We start from the raw sequence: 20610 nt of genomic DNA on the forward strand, positions 1-20610 counted from the left end.
CGTGCTGTGCGGCGAAGAGGCGTTAAGAAGCGACTCCGGGTAGTGGTGCGAGAGTTCAACTTCAAAAATTGTTTTCTCGCTTTAAACAAAAATTACTCTGATTAAACTTTCAGAATCAAGAGACGATAAATTGTTCTTCCAAAGCCACCATATTTTGTATTTTTACTTGGACCGCCTCAGGGTGAAATAAACGGCTGTTTATACGTCAAAACGCGCTTTTTGGCAAATTCAGGATTTTTTTTTTACTGCAAGATGTTTAATTGAGCGGTTTAAGATATTTTTATAGGTTATACACCTAGAGGGCAACCAGTAAAAAGTTATATTAGGTCCCGGGAGCAATTATATATTTTTTAATAAAATGACAAAAATGATTATTTTTGAATAAAATTATGTATTTTTTTAAGAAAATATTTAAATTAAACAAAACTGCACAAACTCAACCACATTGTAAGCCGACAACCGTGCAAATTTAAGAAAAAAATATTGTTGGGTGTTTCATAAAAAAGCAGATTTTCCGTAAATTATTGAATGATGCCTAGTTTCACGCTGTTTTAAAAAATTAAAATCGCGCTCACGTCATCACAAATTTTTTTTCGTCAAACCTATTTTAAAGTATGGCTACGGACATTGTGGCCGAAGCCCATGAATTTTTTTCTAGAAATCGGAGGTGGTCGAGTCTGGGACGTTTCACGTGGAATGACCCTCTTCCATTAAAAGCAGCATTATTCCGGAAAACAAATGACATTTAGAAAACACAACGTGCCCGAGAATTCGGGGGAAGCCTTTAAAGTGCCCGCATAAATAGATTTGGTAACGTATTGCGCTATAGTTTGCCACATATGCGCCCGAACGTTGTGAACGCATCACATCGAAATTTACAACTAACCTAGATTTGTAAAATAGTAAAAATAGGAAGTTTTTTTTTTTTAATTTATTTATGGCGTTTGTCTGCTTTCCATACACCCTCTGACTGGAGTAACGACCGACAGAGGGTGACAACGGCCCGTCAGCTTTACCGCCCGGTCGCTCCAAAAGCAGGCGACAAGTAGCTGAAATTACCGGCGAACCGTCGGTTTTATTTATATACATGGAATTCGGGCCCCTTCCAGCGGCCATGACAGGAAGCCGCGAACACTTCGGTTCGAATTTTGTTTGCATGCTTTTAAAGGACAGCATTACCGTTATGTTTTGTGTGTTCCGCAATTAAGTCGTTTTTTTATCACGTTTTCCACTTTCACTGGCTTTTTGAAGTACTTTAATGCTTTGCAATAGACTGGGCAACTTTGTTATGGAAGATCTCCTGGAAATAAAAGATGTTGCGAGCCTCGGCCGTGGAGCGCGAACAGTTTCTGTCGCGCGAGCATCGATTTCACGTCCAACACTAGGATCGATTAATTTTGAAATTAAAGGTGCACATATCCGACTCTTCCGGAGTGCAAGATACTCGATGAAACGAATCACACTTGAATTCTTCTGTAAAGATTGATTAAAAGGTTAATGAATATTGCCCAAATCTTATTCTTTATTATATATGAACGCATGTTTTCATAACTGGAACAGAGCCGTTATTTTTTGCCGAACCGGAGCTGAAGTGCTTCGAAATCTTCGCCGCCATATTGGAACTGAATCATAACTGAACCGGAAAGTTTATAACCGTAACCGGATCAAAACCGTTCACAGTTCTTTTTTTTTTTTTTTTTTAGTATCAAATAGCTGCGTTAACAGCGCTCCGCTGTTCGGCGCAGTCGTCTGCGTCGCCGCTGGCCGTTGACCCTGGCAAGTTTTTCGGCCCTATTTTTTATAAAAATAGACCTACGCTTTGTAATTTTACAAGTAAAAACGGACCTGTGAAACACACCTTTTACGAAAACTTTTGATTGATTCGTGCAGGCGTCGATTTTTACGGTTCATTTTAGATCGATCCTGGTGACTTTAGACACCCTATACTTTGTTTATAAAAACAGACTCGCCGGAAAGCGCAGTTTCGTGGTGCCAGCAGCTGGCGTCGTTCCATACGATACGGCGCCAAGCAAGAACAGCTTGTATCTCTCAAATGCATGACTTGCACTGAGCGCAACCTTCCTCGGCGTGCATTCTGCACCACTGGATTTGATTTTTTCCAGAGCGAAAAATCACAATGGCCACCAAAATATACTGCGATGACGTCATAGGCAGACCATTTTAAACAGTTCAGATTCATGGTGAAATGCGGTGTTCGCAACACTAAGGAAAAAAGTAGATGCCCACATTGTAAAGTTGTGCAGAGTATATAGCAGTTTCGCGCTGACATACATCGGCCTAATCAATCGTTGTAGCGCAGGACCGATAAAGCAGAAAGCTGTAAAGTCAGGGTCCAAGACAAGTGCGCGTAAGGAGAATATAACATTAGCCTCCCTTAGCTTGTGATAGCCGATGCACACACGTGATTCATGGTAGGATTAGCAAATCTTCGTCTGTCCTTTGTGCTATTGATGTGTAATTAGGAATATACTTACATCCCGATGTATTTTTAATGCGAAAGCATTAACTCGCCTATGGACCGAGCCGACGTCATCAGTTTGAAGCGCGCTGAACGGCACCTTAAAACCTTTCTCCAAGTGAAGCCAGCTTCCAGCTATGAAACGACACGAAAATCCTAGACAACGGCACCTAGTATCCCCGATCCCAAAAGAGCGGAGTAAAGCTGATGGACTCGCCTTCGGTCCCTTTGGCTGGCGCGCATCAACGAGGCTCCCATTGGCCGCTGCGCGCGTCAGTTTTAACGACCGCCGCCCCATGGCGCTGCTTGTCCGTGCAGCGAGGACGCGGGAGCGGAAGAACGGCACGCATGCTTTTGCACTCGCAACTCATAAGATGTGCTTAGATGTAACTCGAGACTTTTTTTTTACAGTAAGGCATTGTCAATCGTATATTTATAAAGAGTACCAATTATTATCGTTCCCTTTGTGCACATTTCGGGAATTTGTCTTCAGATGTATCATGTGAACACAAAGTCCTTTTTGGCATACCACGCGACTCGGTGTTTCATACAATCAAGCTCAAAGAAAAAAAATTTCGAAGAAGATAGACGTTGCTGCAGACTAACAGTTGCCCTATTCTCGAATATCGTCCTCCTGTGTCGGTCTCAAGCAGTTACGTAAACTTCATACTGTCAGGTTTAATGATTACAATGTAAATATATTTATTTACTGTCTGAAGATTTGACAACATAAAGCGCCGATCACCTTAAAAATTTACATCATAAATAAATGCCGTCTCAAATTATCTGAAATATAGGTATGAATAGATAAATATATTTTATCTGAGCGGTTGCCAACAGTCGTGTGGCCTGGGCAGCAGTGCATTGCCCTGGGGAGTAAAGAAACAAGCAAGTTGTGGAAAATTGTCCCTTTTAGCGAGCAAGAATTGTGCGCTTGTTGTAGACGTGTCATGGAGCGAAGGGCTCGCACATCAGGATAAAATATATCGCGGGACCTGGAAATTCGCCCCGATGGTACACGAAAGTCCAGCGCCGTCGACACCTCTGCGCAATAAACGGATACGCGTACGACTTGGCACAGGAAATTCATATCTCCTTCAATCCTTCGATCGTGCAGCGACAACAGATCAAGGTCGACCAGCTGCTGTAAAAGCAACGGCGGCCGATGTGCCGATCGTACAAAATTGGTATAAGTTTTCGTTGAGCATTTTCAATTAAATTACTGAGTGACACCGCGACAGAGTTTCGTATCACCACGATAATTCAAGGGGCGATTTAACTAGTGCTCAATACAGGCTTGAAGAAAGACATTCGGAGTTACGAAAAAAATTCTCGTAAGCAGCGAAATCATGCCTTGGTTACGTGGTCAATCAACAATGCGCGAAACATAGGACAAAAATCTAATCCAGAATCTACAAAAACACCAAGATCACGCACGTGAAATACACGCCTTATTTTTCCCCAAAGAAGAAAATAGTCGAAAACTAGGCTCTCTTTCCTAGTAAAATACACTACCATTGTCTTTTTTAGGTTCAGTTGCAGCGTATTAATCAAACATCATTGCTCAACACAGCGGATGTCATTTTGCACGAATAAACAGTCATTCTCATCGTCTACCTTGCGGAACAATTTTAAGCCATCGGCGAACATTAGCATTTTTGAGTTACTTGTACGTGACGGTAAATCGTTTGCAAGCACAAAAAGCAAAATCGATCCTAGGTTAGAGCCTCGTGGTACGCCAAATAAGGATGAAAAGGCTTCGGACACACAGTTTAACATTTAACTTGATTTTGGCGACTATTGAGACATTTCCTAAACCAGGCGCAATACAATGGAGAAATTATATTTTTTCAATTTTACCAAAAGCCGAAAAAAATGCTCCGTATATCTTTTCTTGAGCTTGTATTCTTGATAGGACCGTGTAAGTGATTTGGAAGAGTCTTAAACAAATTTTTTATGTTAAAATGGATTTAAATAAGTATGTGTTCCTGGCAGATATAACTCCTCAAACATAGAGAAGTCTTGTTGTTTTTTATGTGATGAACAGCAATTGTATGTGCCTGTGGGCTGGACAAAACAAAGTATACAGGAAAGCGTGCCTGAAGTATGACAATTACGCACGCAGACCGTCAGAAAGCGACCAATTAAGTAGCTGCCATGTCGAGTAGAGCGTGAAATACTACGTCCTTTTATTGAAGAAAAAAATCATAAATTAACGAAGGTGATGCTTATTTGCATATTGAATTGGCCGTCATCTTCTCAACAACAAACCTCAACAGCCAGGATATGCCAGTTTATCCTGTATAAGAGAATGTTGGCTTGGGCAAGCGCTATTTTAGTCCAGATTTGATCTGAGTACAAAGGTGCAAATGATTAGTGTGAGCAGTTTTGATTACTCTATTTTTCATGACAATGTTTGCAGGAAAACAAGCATTCTGATTGCCGCTCAGCGTTTCTATAAAAAGTTAGACTGAAATGGCTTGTCCTAAAAAATTCGTTATATTTCTGAAAATAGGATTGCTTTTAGCTCATTTGTGTCTTCCTCATACATATGTAAAACGTGTTTTGTGAACTATATTTAACACATATATTCCGACGAGGTGCCCATGACATGATTTTAAGCACTGTGATTAATACCCCACTTCAAGAGAACGACTACAATTCAACTTTTAATACTGCGACGTAAAGTTGTACCAGTCACGGCTATTTTAGGTGACTTACCAAACTTTGTGACTACCTTTTGATTTAGGTAAAATATATGTGATTGAGGTAAACTAATAGATGTTAAGTCCGTTGAGTCCTATAAACATACCTAATATGCGTATCTGGTATGACGACAACTCAAAATGGAGGCGCCCTTGTGAAAAGGGTCTATATAATTACTCGTTTCACTTCGAAAACAGTGCCCACTGCCGAAACAGTGTAGAAACTAAATTCCCAATTTAACGGTTCGAACCGGTTCGAACCGGTTCGAACCGGTTTGAACTGTTATTTGTTCTCCCACGAATTAAACCGGAACTGAACCGTAAGCCGTGAACCCAAACCGGAACCGAACCGATAACGATTTCGGTTTGACATTCTAGTCGGAATCATGCGCGATTTGCATGCAGCTTTAAACCAGGGTGTCAAACCGAACCCGAACCGAACACCGGATCAAGACTGTTACTTTTAAATGACCCAGAACAAAACTGCCGCCGAAATCAGACATTCTATATTGAACCCGAGCCGGAACAGAAACGTAATCTCATGTGGCGGTTACCAGTTCATTGGAAACGGTTCGGCGTAATGAAATGTGAGTCGCACCTTCTTGCGGGTGGCGGCGCGAAGTAAAAAAAAAATATATATATATATATATATTCTCAACGGTGGCGTGAGCGGTTCAGTTTTGACTAAACAAACGGCTGCTACGACTTGTCTGTGTTTTTTCTCTTGTGTCCGTCTTTTTTGCGCAAAACCATGCATCCAGACTTGTCGACAGTTCAGTAATAATAAAAGAAATAAGCAAATTTCTTTACCTCTATGTGCAGCGCGAATTAATTGGTGTTGGCGAGTCGGCAAGTCGGCGTGGAGGCGTGGAGGCGTACACTTATTTCCGTAGTTCGTTTCATCTTACGATGAACCGAAAAGGACGCCACGAGCTACCGGGGAGCGCTGAATCATGAGACAAGCTACGAACTACGGACTTCAATGTAGGTGCGCTATCCTCAGACCCAACCACGCAAAAACTTCTTCATACTTTGCATTCTTTTGGCCTGAAAAATGAAGTGAAAGTAGCTACCAAGGTGACTGACGTGTCTGAAACAATGCTAGACTTGTGTTTCACTAACTACCAAATGAATGAACTAGAGGCAGGTGTACTAATATCAGGCCTTAGTGACCATTTATGGATTTATATATTTTCACACCTTACTCGACACAACGCCAAAAATCACCGCCATGCACACTGATTACTTTTAGATTGATAAACGAGAATAAAATAAATTTTTTTTCAGGGGTTTGTCTCGGAGACAAACTGTAAAAGCATTTTAGAACTGGTTGACCCCAATATAGGATACAACGCATTTATAACGACCGTGATTTAACTTTACGATCGAGCGTTTCCTATGACAGAGCTCAAAAGAAACAAGAAATCAAGGAAACCCTGGATTGACGCCGCACTTTGCAAAATAATACAAGATTGTGATAAGCTTTACGGCTTATTTATAAGCGTGAGGTACCCGAACTATCCATCTGAATTTAATAAGCAGAGGAACAAGTTATCTCGCGACGTTAAGCGAGCACGAAGCAATAAATATGAAAACAAATTTGCAGACATCTAAAGTACTTCTAGGAAAGTCTGGGATACTGTTAACACCCTCATGTCAAGAAAAAAAAACGGTATTACTGAGTTTACTGTCGAAGGCATGTTTTCTGGGACTATGCTTGCTGACGAATTTAACAAACACTTTTTGGAGTTTGGTGCATCGAGTAGAAAATCTTCAAACATTATACTGATTACGAACGTTATATCACATCTAGCACAGAAAGTTCGATTTTTATATTTCCAACTACGGAATTAGAAATAAACAACTTAATACAAAAACTAAAGAATAATAGCACTTGCGGTGAAGACGGCATAAAAGCTAGACCAATAAAATCAGTTGCCAACTTGATTAGCCAACCACTATCAGATATATGTGACCTAGTCTTGGGCACAGGTGTATTCACAAGTAAATTGAAAATCGCCAGGGTATCAGTAATACATAAAGGAGGGAATAAAAATGATATAAGCAATTATAGAAAAATTTCTGTTCTACCAGATTAAAAAAAAATTATAGAACAAGTTAATAATGAACGATTTTTAAACTATTTTAAAAAGACAAATCTTATATCGAAAATACCGGATGGCTTCCAGAGGCAAAAGTCGGCGGAAATGGCATTATTAAGCATAAAAGATAAAATAATTGCTAATTTTGAACACCAACTGTATACAGTAGGCGTATTCATTGACTTAAAAAAGCGTTCGATTCAATCAAGCACGATATTCTATTGGGAAACCTTTGTAGATGTGTAATTAGAGGGAATTCGCTTAGCCTAATAGAGAGTTATTTATCTAATCGGTTGCAATATACAGACGTTAATAACGCGAAGTCAAATATGGGTAAAATAAAGTACGGTGTCCCGCAGGGCTCTATCCTTGGCCCGCTGTTATTTTTAGTCTATATTATTGACATAACTAACGTACCGCATTCTGGAGATATAATTCTTTACACTGATGACACTAATATATTTTTTTTTGGAGAAACCCACAAGAGATTGAGCACTATACCAATACATGGCTGAGAAATGTATAATTATGGCCCATAGCAAATACTGTAAACGACTTAATTTTTGCGGGTTCTAATTTTCGCGAGTCGAGTGTAGCTTTCGTAGCGTTCACATATTGCCCGAATTGTTCGCGGGATGTATTTTTCGCGAATTGTAGGTTATTCGCGAAATTCGCGAAAATTAGGTCCTCGCGAAAATGTAGTCGTTTACAGAAAGCTAGAATTAAATACTAAAATAACTAAGTATATTATTTTTAGACCACTCAATAAATGTATCGAGCCAGAAATGCTCATACAATATCATGGCGAAATTATTGAACGGGTTGTTTTGTACATATTCCTTGGCGTTTTGTTTCACGAAAACTTAAGCTGGTCTTTTCATGTAGACAAACTAAGAACCAAGATCGCGTGCTCCATTGGTCTTATCTGTAGAGTTAGACATTTTTTCCCATGTCGAATAAAGAAACAGTTATACTACGCATTGCTTGACTCTAGTTTTACCTACTGCCTACTTGCATGGGGAACAACAACAAAAACAAATATAGACAGCCTATACACACTGCAAAAGCAAGTCTTGCGTTTTATAGAAAATGCACCGTACAGGAGTCATACGGCTCCGCTTTTCAGAAAGCACCAATTATTAACATTGCAAAATGTTATAAAAGAGAAATTATCTTTAAATATCTATAATCCAAAAAAAGTCTGAGCCAACAGCCTTCTTTCAACAGTACCTTTGGAGAGAACATATAATCTTAGATCCACCAACTACACAAAGGAGGAGGTACGAACAAACTACGGCAACCAAAAACTATCTAACCAAATACCCATCCTTCTAAATGACCATCCTGATCTGATGGCTAAAATCGAAGACAGTATATCAATTCAGGGTTTAAAAATAAACATGAATATGTACTTTATGTCATATCAAGAGTAACTACGTTTTCACTTGTTTTTTTTCCTCTTAAGAGTGCTATGATATGTGCTGTATCATGTTTTATTCTTTTTTAACATAGCACGTTATTTGTTATTTCCTTGACCTTTATGCAGTGCTATCCCGTGTGCATTGTTATGCTTATGGTTTTCATATAGTTGTTTACGTTTCGCAAGTTTTCATTAGTCTGCCTTCGTGTGTGTCACACTGAGTGATGTGCGAAGAGGGGGGCGGGGGAGGGGGAGGGGAGGGGGTCGACGCCTCGTCAGGCATTTCTAATTGCCTTTTGCGACGGCCCCCCAGACAACTGTCTCACGTAAGTTGTCTGAATAAAAAAACATTGAACATAGCTCATAGCGTCCATCGCGGCACATCGTTAGTTGAATCGGAGCATATCTGACCGTGCCAACAGGGTAAAGAGCTGTTCTTTGCGTGTGTGTGTCTTTGTGCTCGTGTGTGCGCGTGTCCGTTTGCGTGCGTGTGTGTGTCACTGTGTTTCTTTTCTTTACATGCTGTGAAGTAATATTCCGCAAAGAAGGAAATAGCGAACATGAACATCAAAGTAAAAATGAAAGACATTTACAATCCATTGTAACGCCCAATTAGAGCGCAGTTCTTGAGGAGGAGGAGGGTAGGGTACGAAGAGGAGGGTATCCCCCCCTTCATCCGTACCCTCCTCTCCTGCTCCTCTCCCATGCAGCGGGAAATTTTCGCCAAATTTCCCCCTAAATTTAGCGGGAAAAATTCCCCGCTACACTTAGCGGGAAGATTTGTTCTACTAAATTTTGCATTGCATTTTTTTCCGCTGGATTTAGCGGGGATATTTTTTCTGCTGAATTCCGCGAGAAATATTTTCCGCTAAACTTAGCCGGGAATCTTTTCCGCTAAATTTAGTGGGGAACATTTTCCGCCAAATTTAGCGGGAAAAATTCCCTACTAAATTTAGCGGAGAATCTTTTTTCGTTAAAATTAGCGGTGATTTTTTTCCCGCTAAATTTAGCGTGAAAGTTTTCTGCTAAATTTAGCAGAGAATTTTTTACACTAAATTTAGCGGGAAACTTTTCCCCGCCAAATTTAGCGGGGAATCTTTTTGTGCTAACTTTAGCGGGGGAATTTTTTCGCTAAATTTAGCAGGGAATTGTTTCGCTAAATTTAGTGGCGATTTTTCCAGTTAAATTTAGTGGGGAATTTTCCCGCTAAATTTAGAGGGGAAATTTTCCCTCAAATTTTACCGGAGAAATGTACCTATATTCCAACGCGCGGTGACGCCACACGGGACGTTACGTGTGACGTCAATGGTAAACGTCCCATAGGGCATTGCGCGGTTACGCCGACGCCGACACCGACGCCGACGGCGGACCGCCGCTCAAGCCGGAAACGGGCGCCTAAGAGCTGCGCTCTAAAACAAAAAAAGTTGAGGGCTGTAGGCGCGTCTGTTCCACGGTGGTGAAATCTGGAGGAAACAAGAGGCGACACTGCGGCGTCGGTCGCCGCCAGTCGCCCAAAGCCGACGCTGCTTGAATAATTTTTGTGTGTGTCTGCGTTTTCTAGAAGCAGCAAGTCACCTGTTGTCTTTATTTTTATGTCCTTTTTTTGTTTTAATCGTGTTTCGACCCGCCCTCGCTGAATTTCTAATCTTCAACTCAGTCGCTCGAGCAAGTCGTTCGGGCGTGCGATGTGGGTGTTGTTGGCCGTTTCCATCTGGATAAGTTCTGGGTGAGCATGTGCAGTGGGCACAACTTCGGCATATTCTTCGGGACTAAACTCCTGGCTGAACAACTGGCGACTAACTGGTTTTTGTGGGTAGCTTGCGGGTACGGTGCGTCCTACCGTCACGGTCTGACAGGGCGCGCTGTCTGATGTCAAAAGTGTGTACTGTAGTTTTGTACTGTTTCCAAGTGCCTGTATAACCCCGTGATTTTCGTAGAACGGTGTTTGCATTAAAAATTCAAGATCACAAAACGAAATTAAACATATATTTGTTTTGCTGTCCTCCTTTTCGCAGCAGGGCTTCTGATGACCTAATTTATTTTAATGAAGGTGACGCCTTGTTAAATTTACCTTTTTTAACGACTGGGAGCTGTGAACTTTTCTTTCAAGAACCGCCTTGGTCTGCTTCGCGCTCGGTGGAATCAGTAACCGAACCGTTTTTTTAAATGCGTCCCTGAAACAGAACGGAACCGGAACAAAAAGCAAAGCAACGCGAACCAGAACCGAACCCGAACCGAACCGGAATCATGAACGGCTCGACCGCTTGCTTTTAACCCAGCCGATCGTCTAATGCTCGCGTAAAGCACAAATAAAAAAAAAAAAAAAATATAGAGCAAACGTAAGAGTTCACGATTGAAGGCAGTTTCCATAATATGGTGGTATAGTCCCTTGTGCAGGCGCCGTATACCTATTGCACTTTTTCAGTTTTTTTCTGTTCTTGCCGCAATGCATGGAGATTTGGAGCAGCTATACGAGGCGTCGCTTGTAACAGCGCACTAGCTGTGCTCTAGCGAAATATTCGAAGCAGAGAGCAAGGTAACTTTTTGCGCCACGCGCGAATTACACATTTCAAGGCCTTATCAAACAAACAACACGCTAACCATGTATCTATGGAAAGTATACATGTTGCGTTTGCAACGAAAATTGGTGGTTTTAGGAATTAAAGAAACGGGATGGGGGGGGGGGGGGGGGGGTAAAGTTTAGCCATTCCAGAAGTGGGAATGTGCCCAGTGTCTCGATTCCGAGGAGTTTAAAGGAATAGAATTGTAGGAAACTAAAATTCCCCGGGATGGAATTGGAATTTCTCCTGCTTTTCTCAGCCCATTTTTTCTCCCTTATCACCAAGCAGTGTGGGATGTCACCAGGATGACCTTAGGGGAATCGAGCAACAAAACACCCAAAGAACATCATTCCCCGCCTCTTGCCCCCGGCGAGGGAGTCGCCTGGGGGAAGAGGCGAGCTCTCAATGACGATAGGGATGTGGCGAACTTGCAGAGGTCTGAGTTCGACGAGGTTCAATTCTATTCCCACTTTTCACATCGATGTGTTGGAGCGCTTACTTATATTCACATATCTTATTGTCGTCATTTAAGCATTTACGCTGCTCCCGTGCGGATGTTGTAAGATACTTGTGATTACATTGATATATATATATATATATATATATATATATGTATATATATATATATATATATATATAAACTCATCTATATTCAGCTGTCATTTAATCGCGGCCCTATTGCTAATATACCATACAAAAATAAAATACAGTCTCCAGATAATGTCTGCTGGGTTTGTATCTTTTATGACGTCACGTTGGTCATACAAAAGCTTTCGGCAGGCGTGTTTGAAGCATACATATGTATGAAGCAAGTATACTTCGAACATGTTTTTAGTGCGTCCGCACGTAATTTTATCGTCATGTCTGCACCGAGAGCAGTGTCTTTTGTGAAGATGAAAGAGCAGGGCGTCTGAGGAATGAAGGGTGTACGGACGCAGCCGACCTACGTAACACCCAAGAATCTCGACTCAGACTTGTCCACAACTAGGTCACTTTTCAACTCTTTTACGAACAGAAAATCCAACAAAAGCACCCGCACATGGCTTGGACGGACGTTACATTAGTAGCCAGTGTGGTGACCTTGCTACCCAACTTGTACCACTTTCTTGCACCGTCAACACTTCGAACAATTAGAGTAGTTATCCTCGGCAAGAACAAGTTGACATTACTTCCAGCATGATCCAATATCGCCAGGTGCGAGCCATGTACAAAACGTCAGGGGCATTTAAGCGGCTATACTGAGTTTCATCAGTACGATGGCGTGCGTGAACTGGGTCGCTTAGGATCTACTTTTGCGAACGATTGCCTTTCGGTGGCACGCGACTCGATATTAAACACAAATGAGCACCGTTGTTAGATGACACTATATTGATCACAGCTCACACAAAACACCTGCGTGTTTGTAATTTTAGAAGAGTCGTTTATTTGTCGCCGCAATGGAGAACCCTTTGAAATGTCAGCAAATGTTTCTTATTTTATTTGCACTGGCTTGTATTCGAGTATAGACATCGAATCTTGATCAATAACGCTTCTTATGGAAAGACCCACTAAGTCAGCCCGTGGGGCGCACTTGTCTTTCTTAATGGCTGCACTGATTGTTTCGCTAATGCATCGCCTTTCTTGAGAAATGAAACCAAAATCTCGTACTGCCGAAGCGCATAAAACCGAGCTCAGTCAGCGTGTGACAGGTCATTTCTTAAAAGTAAGCCGTTCTCCAGTTCATGGAGAGTCATTTGCGTTTTCCCACTTCAACAAGAAATACGAAGCGCGTCCCCTTCGTGCTAGTCTTTGTAATGAATTTCGTGTGTCTTCTAGGCGCCATCATTTCGGGAGCAGCGATGCAGCCTGCAAAGGGACAACTCGACTGGAACGATATTCTAGGAGACCCGATGTTTGTACGCTTCCTTACCTTCGCGACGTACAAGAAGAGACTAGACCTTGTCGTATCGAGAGACTGCTTCAAGGACAATGGCTACGCACTGGGAACATTTCTTCACCGTGTTCCGTTCGCGATTCGGCTGTCTTCAAATACTTATGGTTTCTGCAAGGACTCTGACTGCTTAGATATAGCGGACCATGTGAGCACTTTACTTCTCATCATGTGCAATCCAGAGCGTTGGACGAGCACCCTGGAACACACGCGGTACGTTAATTCCATAGTGTTATTGTCACAGGGTTTGAACGCGACACAAGGACGCTTAGCGATTGAAGACGGGAGCTTATTTCGACATACTTTCTACTCGCATCTGCTGTACGGTGGCATTTCATACGTTTATGCAAATAACAACGTCATTTATATGAACAAAGACTTCAAGACGGAATGCCTGACTTGCAACGAAAGTCCTCTTGTTGCAAATCTACCTCCCAGGATTTTGCGACCAATTCCTTTCAGCGGAAATAAGCTGAGACTTTTTTGCCAGTACCCGGAGGCCTGCAATATTTCGACGTTTGGTACCCTCCTCAGGGTTTTGAGACACAAGAACGCGAGTGTAAATGTCGTCGACAAAACTCGCTTCAAAATGTGGCACTGGTACAGCACCACTTTCCTTACGAGAGGCCGGACCGACGAAATTATTTCCCAGCTGGGAGACAACAACCTAACTATACCATACCCAAGAGTGATTAGACCTTGCTATTACGATATTTTCGCCTACACAGTCTACACAAAGAGAATAAATCCGCTGCCCAAAGAGACTGTCTTTATTCTACCGTTCTCCTTGTATGTGTGGACGGCGTTGCTTGTCGCTTTGGGAACGAGCGCTCTTGCTCTCTCTTTGATATTCAGGAAAAACAAGGGGGCGAATTTTTGCGTCCACCAGGTTGTATTCGCTCTCGTAGCTTCGTTGCTTCAGCAAAGCATCCAGCTGCCATTGGTAGTGCACAAAGATTACCGTCCAAAGCTCATTCTTTTTCTCTGGGCCATGTTGGGCCTTGTGTTATCCTGTGGCTACAAGGGATCTCTCACATCTTTGCTGCGGAACATTCCACTGGAAGGGGAATACCCCGAGTTTTTAACCTGGCAAAGCCTCCGTCGTCAGAACTACATCTTTCAGAAAATGGACATGGGACATCTGCCTAAAGACGCAACTGACAAGATGACCACTCAGTATGTCCGAAACCATACTGAATCCTTTCGAAACAAACTTGCCCTTGGAGGCACCAAGGGGGTATTTTTGTTGCGCCGCTTCGCTGGCCCGCGGAGAGAAGTCATCCGTTTGACATTCTCCGATCTTAATTTCGTCCCCACAAGAGTGCCCGAGTTTGAGGAGCTGGTTGGACCTGAAATTATTGCAGCTTCGCCTTACACCAAAGCCCTCAAGGATGCTTTGACCCAAGCGATGGAGACCGGCCTTTTTAACCAGGCGGAACACATCAAAACGCACGAAGCCTTGTATCGTTTCCACAATGTCCAGCCCCCTCCCCCGAAGGGTGAACTGGAGGTGAACGATCTCAAGCCGTTCTTTGTGATGTGGTCAGTGGGTATGGGTTTTGCCGCAGTGGCGTTTGGGCTCGAGCTTATAGTAGCCTTCATGCCGACCTTCTTTTCAAAGATGACAGCCTTGCATGGTTGCCGGAAAAAACGGGCAAACCGAACATCGCGTGGTCCTCGGTTCTATCGACGTGGGCCTCGGCGCATTTACGTTCCGCAAACTTTCTAGTGCTCAGTCCACTGTGTGAGGACTTTGTTGTATTTCTGAACTGCTAGAAGTCGCATATAGAAACGTATAAAATGATTATATATCGCATTTACCTGTAGATTATAAGCGCATTTCTTGCTCAAATGTTCGTTCGAAGGGATATTGTCGCATGCAGGATTGAGAAGACAGATTCTCTGTTCATCTAGAATATTCGCGTATACTCTTATCCCGAGCATAAAAGATGAGGCGAGAACGATGCCTAGTCAGTGTCGGCTTAGCTCTTTCCCGAACATTCTAGGTCCAATATTCAAGTGGACGAGCGCCACAGATAAAGTGCCGTGCGCCGTATTGCCGATTCAGTCGCTGATCCTCTCTCGCGATAGCCCGCTGTTACGCCGCGCACCGCCGCTTGTTGCTGCCGCCGCCGATGTTCGCTGCTGCTTTCTCGACGTGTGTACTTTTTCATTTCTGGCTGAAGTTTTCCGTCATTAAACCTTTAGTTCGTTCCGTTTTCTCCTGCCTCATTGTCTGGCATTGTTGAGAAAAGTCTGCTTTCAAACATATTGTGACCTGCATGGCGAGCGTTTTGCTCTTTTAACATGTGCGTGCTAATTAAGTTCAAATAATGGGTCTTGTTTTTTTGGTACGGCTGCATTGTACTGCACTTTTTTAAACCGCACCTTTTTTTAAAATATAAGTTTCCCCGTTTTGAAATAGAAAACATTGCATTAGGCAATTCGAATAAATTTGAACGCGATTGCAGTTGAAGGAGTCGGCCAATAAGAAAATGGCTAATAATGTCCCCTCGTCACTTGTATGCCGGTAGCACGACGCCGTACGGTGTTTGTGCGGACTACGGTTGAGCACATAACGAGTAAAAAAAACAATGGCCGCTACAATTTATGATAGAGGCGTTTTATTCTTTGCGGAAAGCAAGTCGTCTGCTTTTTGCGCAGGGGTGACTGTGACGTTTGTACTACGCCGAGCTCTGATTGGAAGGATAGAAGGTAAACCTTTTTGCTAGATGTTTTAACGTATGCCCACTATTCGTATTTTTTTTTCAATCTGCCAGGAATAGCTGGGCCTTCTGATATCATCGCAACCTCTGTGCAAGCAGCAGACGAAATTGCGCTCCACAAAACTTCGTCTCACTTTAAATTCAACCTTGACCAAACTCTACAGTTCGATGAGCCGATCAGGCAACGCCAAAAGTGCATGGTCATGGCTGTCGTCGCCTTTGTATGTTTGCTCTTACTAGATAAATCAATCACGCCCGAGAAAAAAAAAATACAATTCAGGATTACGCCGCTTTTACTATGAGGGATTGGTTTATCCGGTGATAGTAAACGCAGAAAGACAACGAGCGCCATGACGATTCTCTTTTGTCGCTGTTTTATTGGCTACATCGAATCAAAGACTTGGTTGCTGTCGAAAAGGGACACTGAAGAGGAAAAAAAGAAATAATCTAGAAACTTTACAAATGAAGCAAAATAATGTTTGCGCAAAAAAATATTTACAGCGGTAGACTTGTTTTAGTTACAACTTTCAAACGTGCACACCAAAAAGTGGTATATAACATCACCAGATATACACGCCAAGGAAAGCGTTCTCATTGGCTACCTCTCCCCTCCGCCATTGCGCCTCAGTAACCCTCCTTTTAACTTTTTCTCTTAAGCATGATTTCGCTGGGCGGAGGAGATGTGAGGATGTGAACGCTGCCCTTGACTGCCTTGGTTTGTACATGCGGTGACATTATGCAGCCATTTTTTTTGGCGCGCACGCTTAATAGCTCTAGCCTAAAACAAGTTTAGCTCTGTAAATAATTTTGCACAGAAAGAAGCATTTTTCAAAAAATTGGTTTTTTAATATTTGTGAATTTCCGAGGCTGTTTAAATTGTTTTTCTTTTCAGTGTCCCTTTAGGGAATGGCGCCAAGATGTTTCGGTGGTACCATGTTTTGGTTTCTGTTTGTCACGCCATGACTACGGGTTGCCTCGCAGTGATTGGCAGTATTTGCAACTACGTGAACTGGCGATTGGGCAGGCATTATTAGTATACAAGGATCTATGGTTTGGCCATTGGCGAGCTTCCACCACATCGACGCATTTGGTCACGCACGTCGGTAATGGATGGTTACATATATCGCAGAAAATCAAGAGAAAAATGAAAGCACTGTGAAAAAAACAAAGACAAGGACAGGACAAGTGTTGACAAGGAACTAACGTTTATTTATTTATTTATTTATTACATGTACCCTCAGGGCGTTGGCATTGAAGAGGGGAGTGGTTACAAAAATGATGTTGAAGTAAAAGAAAGCAGTTACTAGAAATACAAAAAATGGCGTCTATTCATACAATATTAGTTAAGGCGTTCTTGAACAGGTGGAGGTCTTCGATTGAAGCTGTTGGTACGGGAAGGCGATTCCACTCTTCTGATGTGCGTGGGAGAAATGACTGAAAAAAGGCATTAGTCCTGCACGATGGGACACCGACCTTATGGACGTGATCTAATCGTGATGAAGCGTATTGGGGAGGTAATATAAGTTCGGCGCGGAGATGGGGGTGATAAAACAACTTGTGAAAGAGGCAAAGACGAAAGTTTTTACGACGAGATGACAAAGACGGTAAGTCAAGGCTGAATTTCATTGTGGTTATGCTCGCAGTTCTGTTATAGTTGGACAAGATAAAGCGAACAGAGTTATTCTGGACCATTTCGAGTGAGTGAATTAGATTTTCATGACAAGGGTCCCAGGCTGAAACGGCATATTTGAGTTTTGGACGAATTAGTGTTTTGTAAAACACTAATTCACACACTAAAACACAAAAAATGGACAAGAAGGAAGAGAAGTCAGCCCACGCCCTGTCCCTACTTATTCTTGTTCTTGTTTTTATGTGTTTTTGTTCCCTTGCAGTTGGTTGGTTGTTTTTGGATGAATGAAATAGCTTTACATCATACAAAACCAAATAGCACGCTCATGCGTAGTCTTAACCTCAAGTGTATTAAGGAGTCGCTAGAATAGAAAAGAGGTTCAATTATTTGAATAGTTTAAGTTGTTGACGCGATCACAATGGTGCACAAGGAACCATTATACCACACATATAATGTCCTTTATGCGGTACATTTATTCATGTGCAATCACGGTTATGACAAGTTGAGTTTTCGAAAATTGAGTAGTTATAGGTTTACACGTATATTCAGTGGCACACCGGAGGGATGAAGGGAGCACGGGTTCTGCAAGCCCAATCTAGACTAAAGCCCTGTCTTTGTTTACGCCATTTATGTTGTCTCAGCTTCACACACAAGGCGCCCAAGTAAGCCGCCACAACTTCTAGCAGAAGGACGAGTACCGCTGCACCAAGTCCCGCAGACCAGACGACAAAGAATGGCACTAGGTCGGTCACATCCGAAGCTTCCAGCGTTGAAGAAGCCCTGACGCTGTAAGAGCGATGCCTTACCTTAAATTCTTGAAAACATTCCGCTCTGCTGAAAAAGCGAGATTCCTGTGCTTGGCCAACCATCTGTGAGAAAGCTTCTCTGCGTTGCGATGCGTACGTAAAATCGGGTCCAACAACCTCCCCAAAGAGGGGTTCCCCAGTCACGACGTAGTCAAAGTCGCGGAGTCGTTTTTGAATGGTTCTGTTATGTCGACCCATGAACTGGTGCACCAGGGGAAAATAGTTCGTGTCGGGAACCATCGTGTGTTTTCTTAGCCTAAAAAACTCCTTCTTGACGATTCTTCAGGCGTCCATTGTCGAAGTACCATACCGTAACTCCTCGAATTAAAAATGGTGGAGAACACATTCTTACTCGTAAGTACTATTGCGTTTCGGGAAGGTCGGATGTTCCGCCTCAAGAAGTACGTCCCTCAGCAGAGAAGTGAGTGGATCCTTGTACAAGCACGAGACCCATGACGCTTTAGAGAGCTAAAAATAGCCTTGTGCAGAAACACCTCTTCTGCTTGTGCGAGAGTTGATCAATTTTTTAAAGCTATGACGCAACTAATCCGAAGAGAACAACGCCCGAACGTTCTCCCCTGCTACATCAAAGCGGCAAAAACAAAATTGAGATTGCAATCGACACCATTGCGCATATGAATGCTACCCAGGCATGCAACGAGAAGGGATAAATAAGAACGATCTTTTCCGGCAGAGGATATCTTATCTTCGCGAAGAGTGAGTACGCAATTGCGTGGTTAAAACGCGGTCGCTACTTCATTGTAAAACCCAGGTTGAATAGGATCGCCTTCTGAGCCATTATCACGACTTCGTTTGTGACAGGGATGTAATCGCCGCGGAAATATCTTTCCTGGTAAGCAGGCGTAGTGTAGTGCTTCTCAAGGAAACTGGCATTTGTTGCGCTTGAAGAGATCCAGTAGCACGGCGCATGTGAGATGCTCACACAATGCAGGATAGAGGCAGCTAAGAGTCAGCTTCGCCCTCTGCTAGGGAAGCTGCTCTAAGAGGCGAGGGATCCAAGTTGCAACCAGTGGATTCTCACTCCATGATAGACATTGCACTTGGCTTCTTTTCTTTAGCGTATTCTTGCTATCACTTCAATATATGGCGTAGACACCAGGATCCTGAATGTAGGTGAAATTATAATCTTGAACGTGCGTCAAATGTTAGAGCGCAGCTCTTAGGCGTCCGTTTCCGCGGCTTGAGCGGCGTCGCCGTCGGCGTAACCGTGAGGTCACGGGACCCCCCCCCCCCCCCCCCCCCCCCCCCCCCGCCGGTCACGTGGCCCCCAGGTCTGGGGGTCACGCTTTTCAGTTCGAGTGAAATAACATGGCAAGAACCGTTGGTGTTGCAAGGTGTTGATTTCGAAGACATTTGTGCCGGAAAAGACAGCTGCCTTAAGAAGTGTTGGACATGGGGATTGGGAACCAAAAATCGCAAGTCCAGTGACCAAAGTGATGAATTTTACGAAGGTTGGGTCTTCAAGGTTGTCCTTCCAATCGCTCACCCCTGTGACGACGCGGAGTTTGCTTGCGACAAAGATGACAACGACAAAGATGACTAACTTGATAATGACACTGGTAGTATGTCAAAAATTATCACAAGGATGAAATGACTTCTGATGTGACCAAGGGCTGGAAGTTGACGCCTTTGTTATTGACAAGTTCGCTCGAGAAATACAAGCTTAAAAACATTATTTTTTCCTTGTTTTCACAAACATGCCTCAATCTCCCCGACATACATAAGCATACATTGTTTTTTAAACATAACAGATTTGTCTTAAAAAATCTGCGAGAGCTACACTTATGCGGTTTATTCAGGTGAGTTATACGGCCAGGAGGACATCGTATATGGGGTTAATCATAACGATCAGTTGGCTAACTAAATAAAAATTGTTAATTCTCTTTTTAAATAGTGAAAGTAAACATGCTTCCAATTAAAACTTGCTCAGCGTTATCATAAACCACTAAATCAGCAATTTCCAGAAAGACTTTGAGCGCGTGAGAAGCGTAGTAGTCCACTAAAGTTACCACTCGTGGAGCAGGTACGAGGCTAGCGGTTGCGGTAATTCGCCGGTACGATTTTTCCGTCTCTTATCTAGCCCCAGCCAGGAACCTCTGCAGCGACTGAGCTTGTGACGCTGGATGTGGAATTACTCTGGTCGCCGTCTTCGCCCACAGCTTTTCGTTTCTTGGTCCGGCATCTCTGCATGGGTTTTGAACACTTACTGCAAATCAAAGACGAAAAGGTA

This window comes from Ixodes scapularis, unplaced genomic scaffold (assembly GCF_016920785.2).
Source record: "Ixodes scapularis isolate PalLabHiFi unplaced genomic scaffold, ASM1692078v2 PGA_scaffold12__126_contigs__length_90152505, whole genome shotgun sequence".
Classification (NCBI taxonomy): domain Eukaryota; kingdom Metazoa; phylum Arthropoda; class Arachnida; order Ixodida; family Ixodidae; genus Ixodes; species Ixodes scapularis.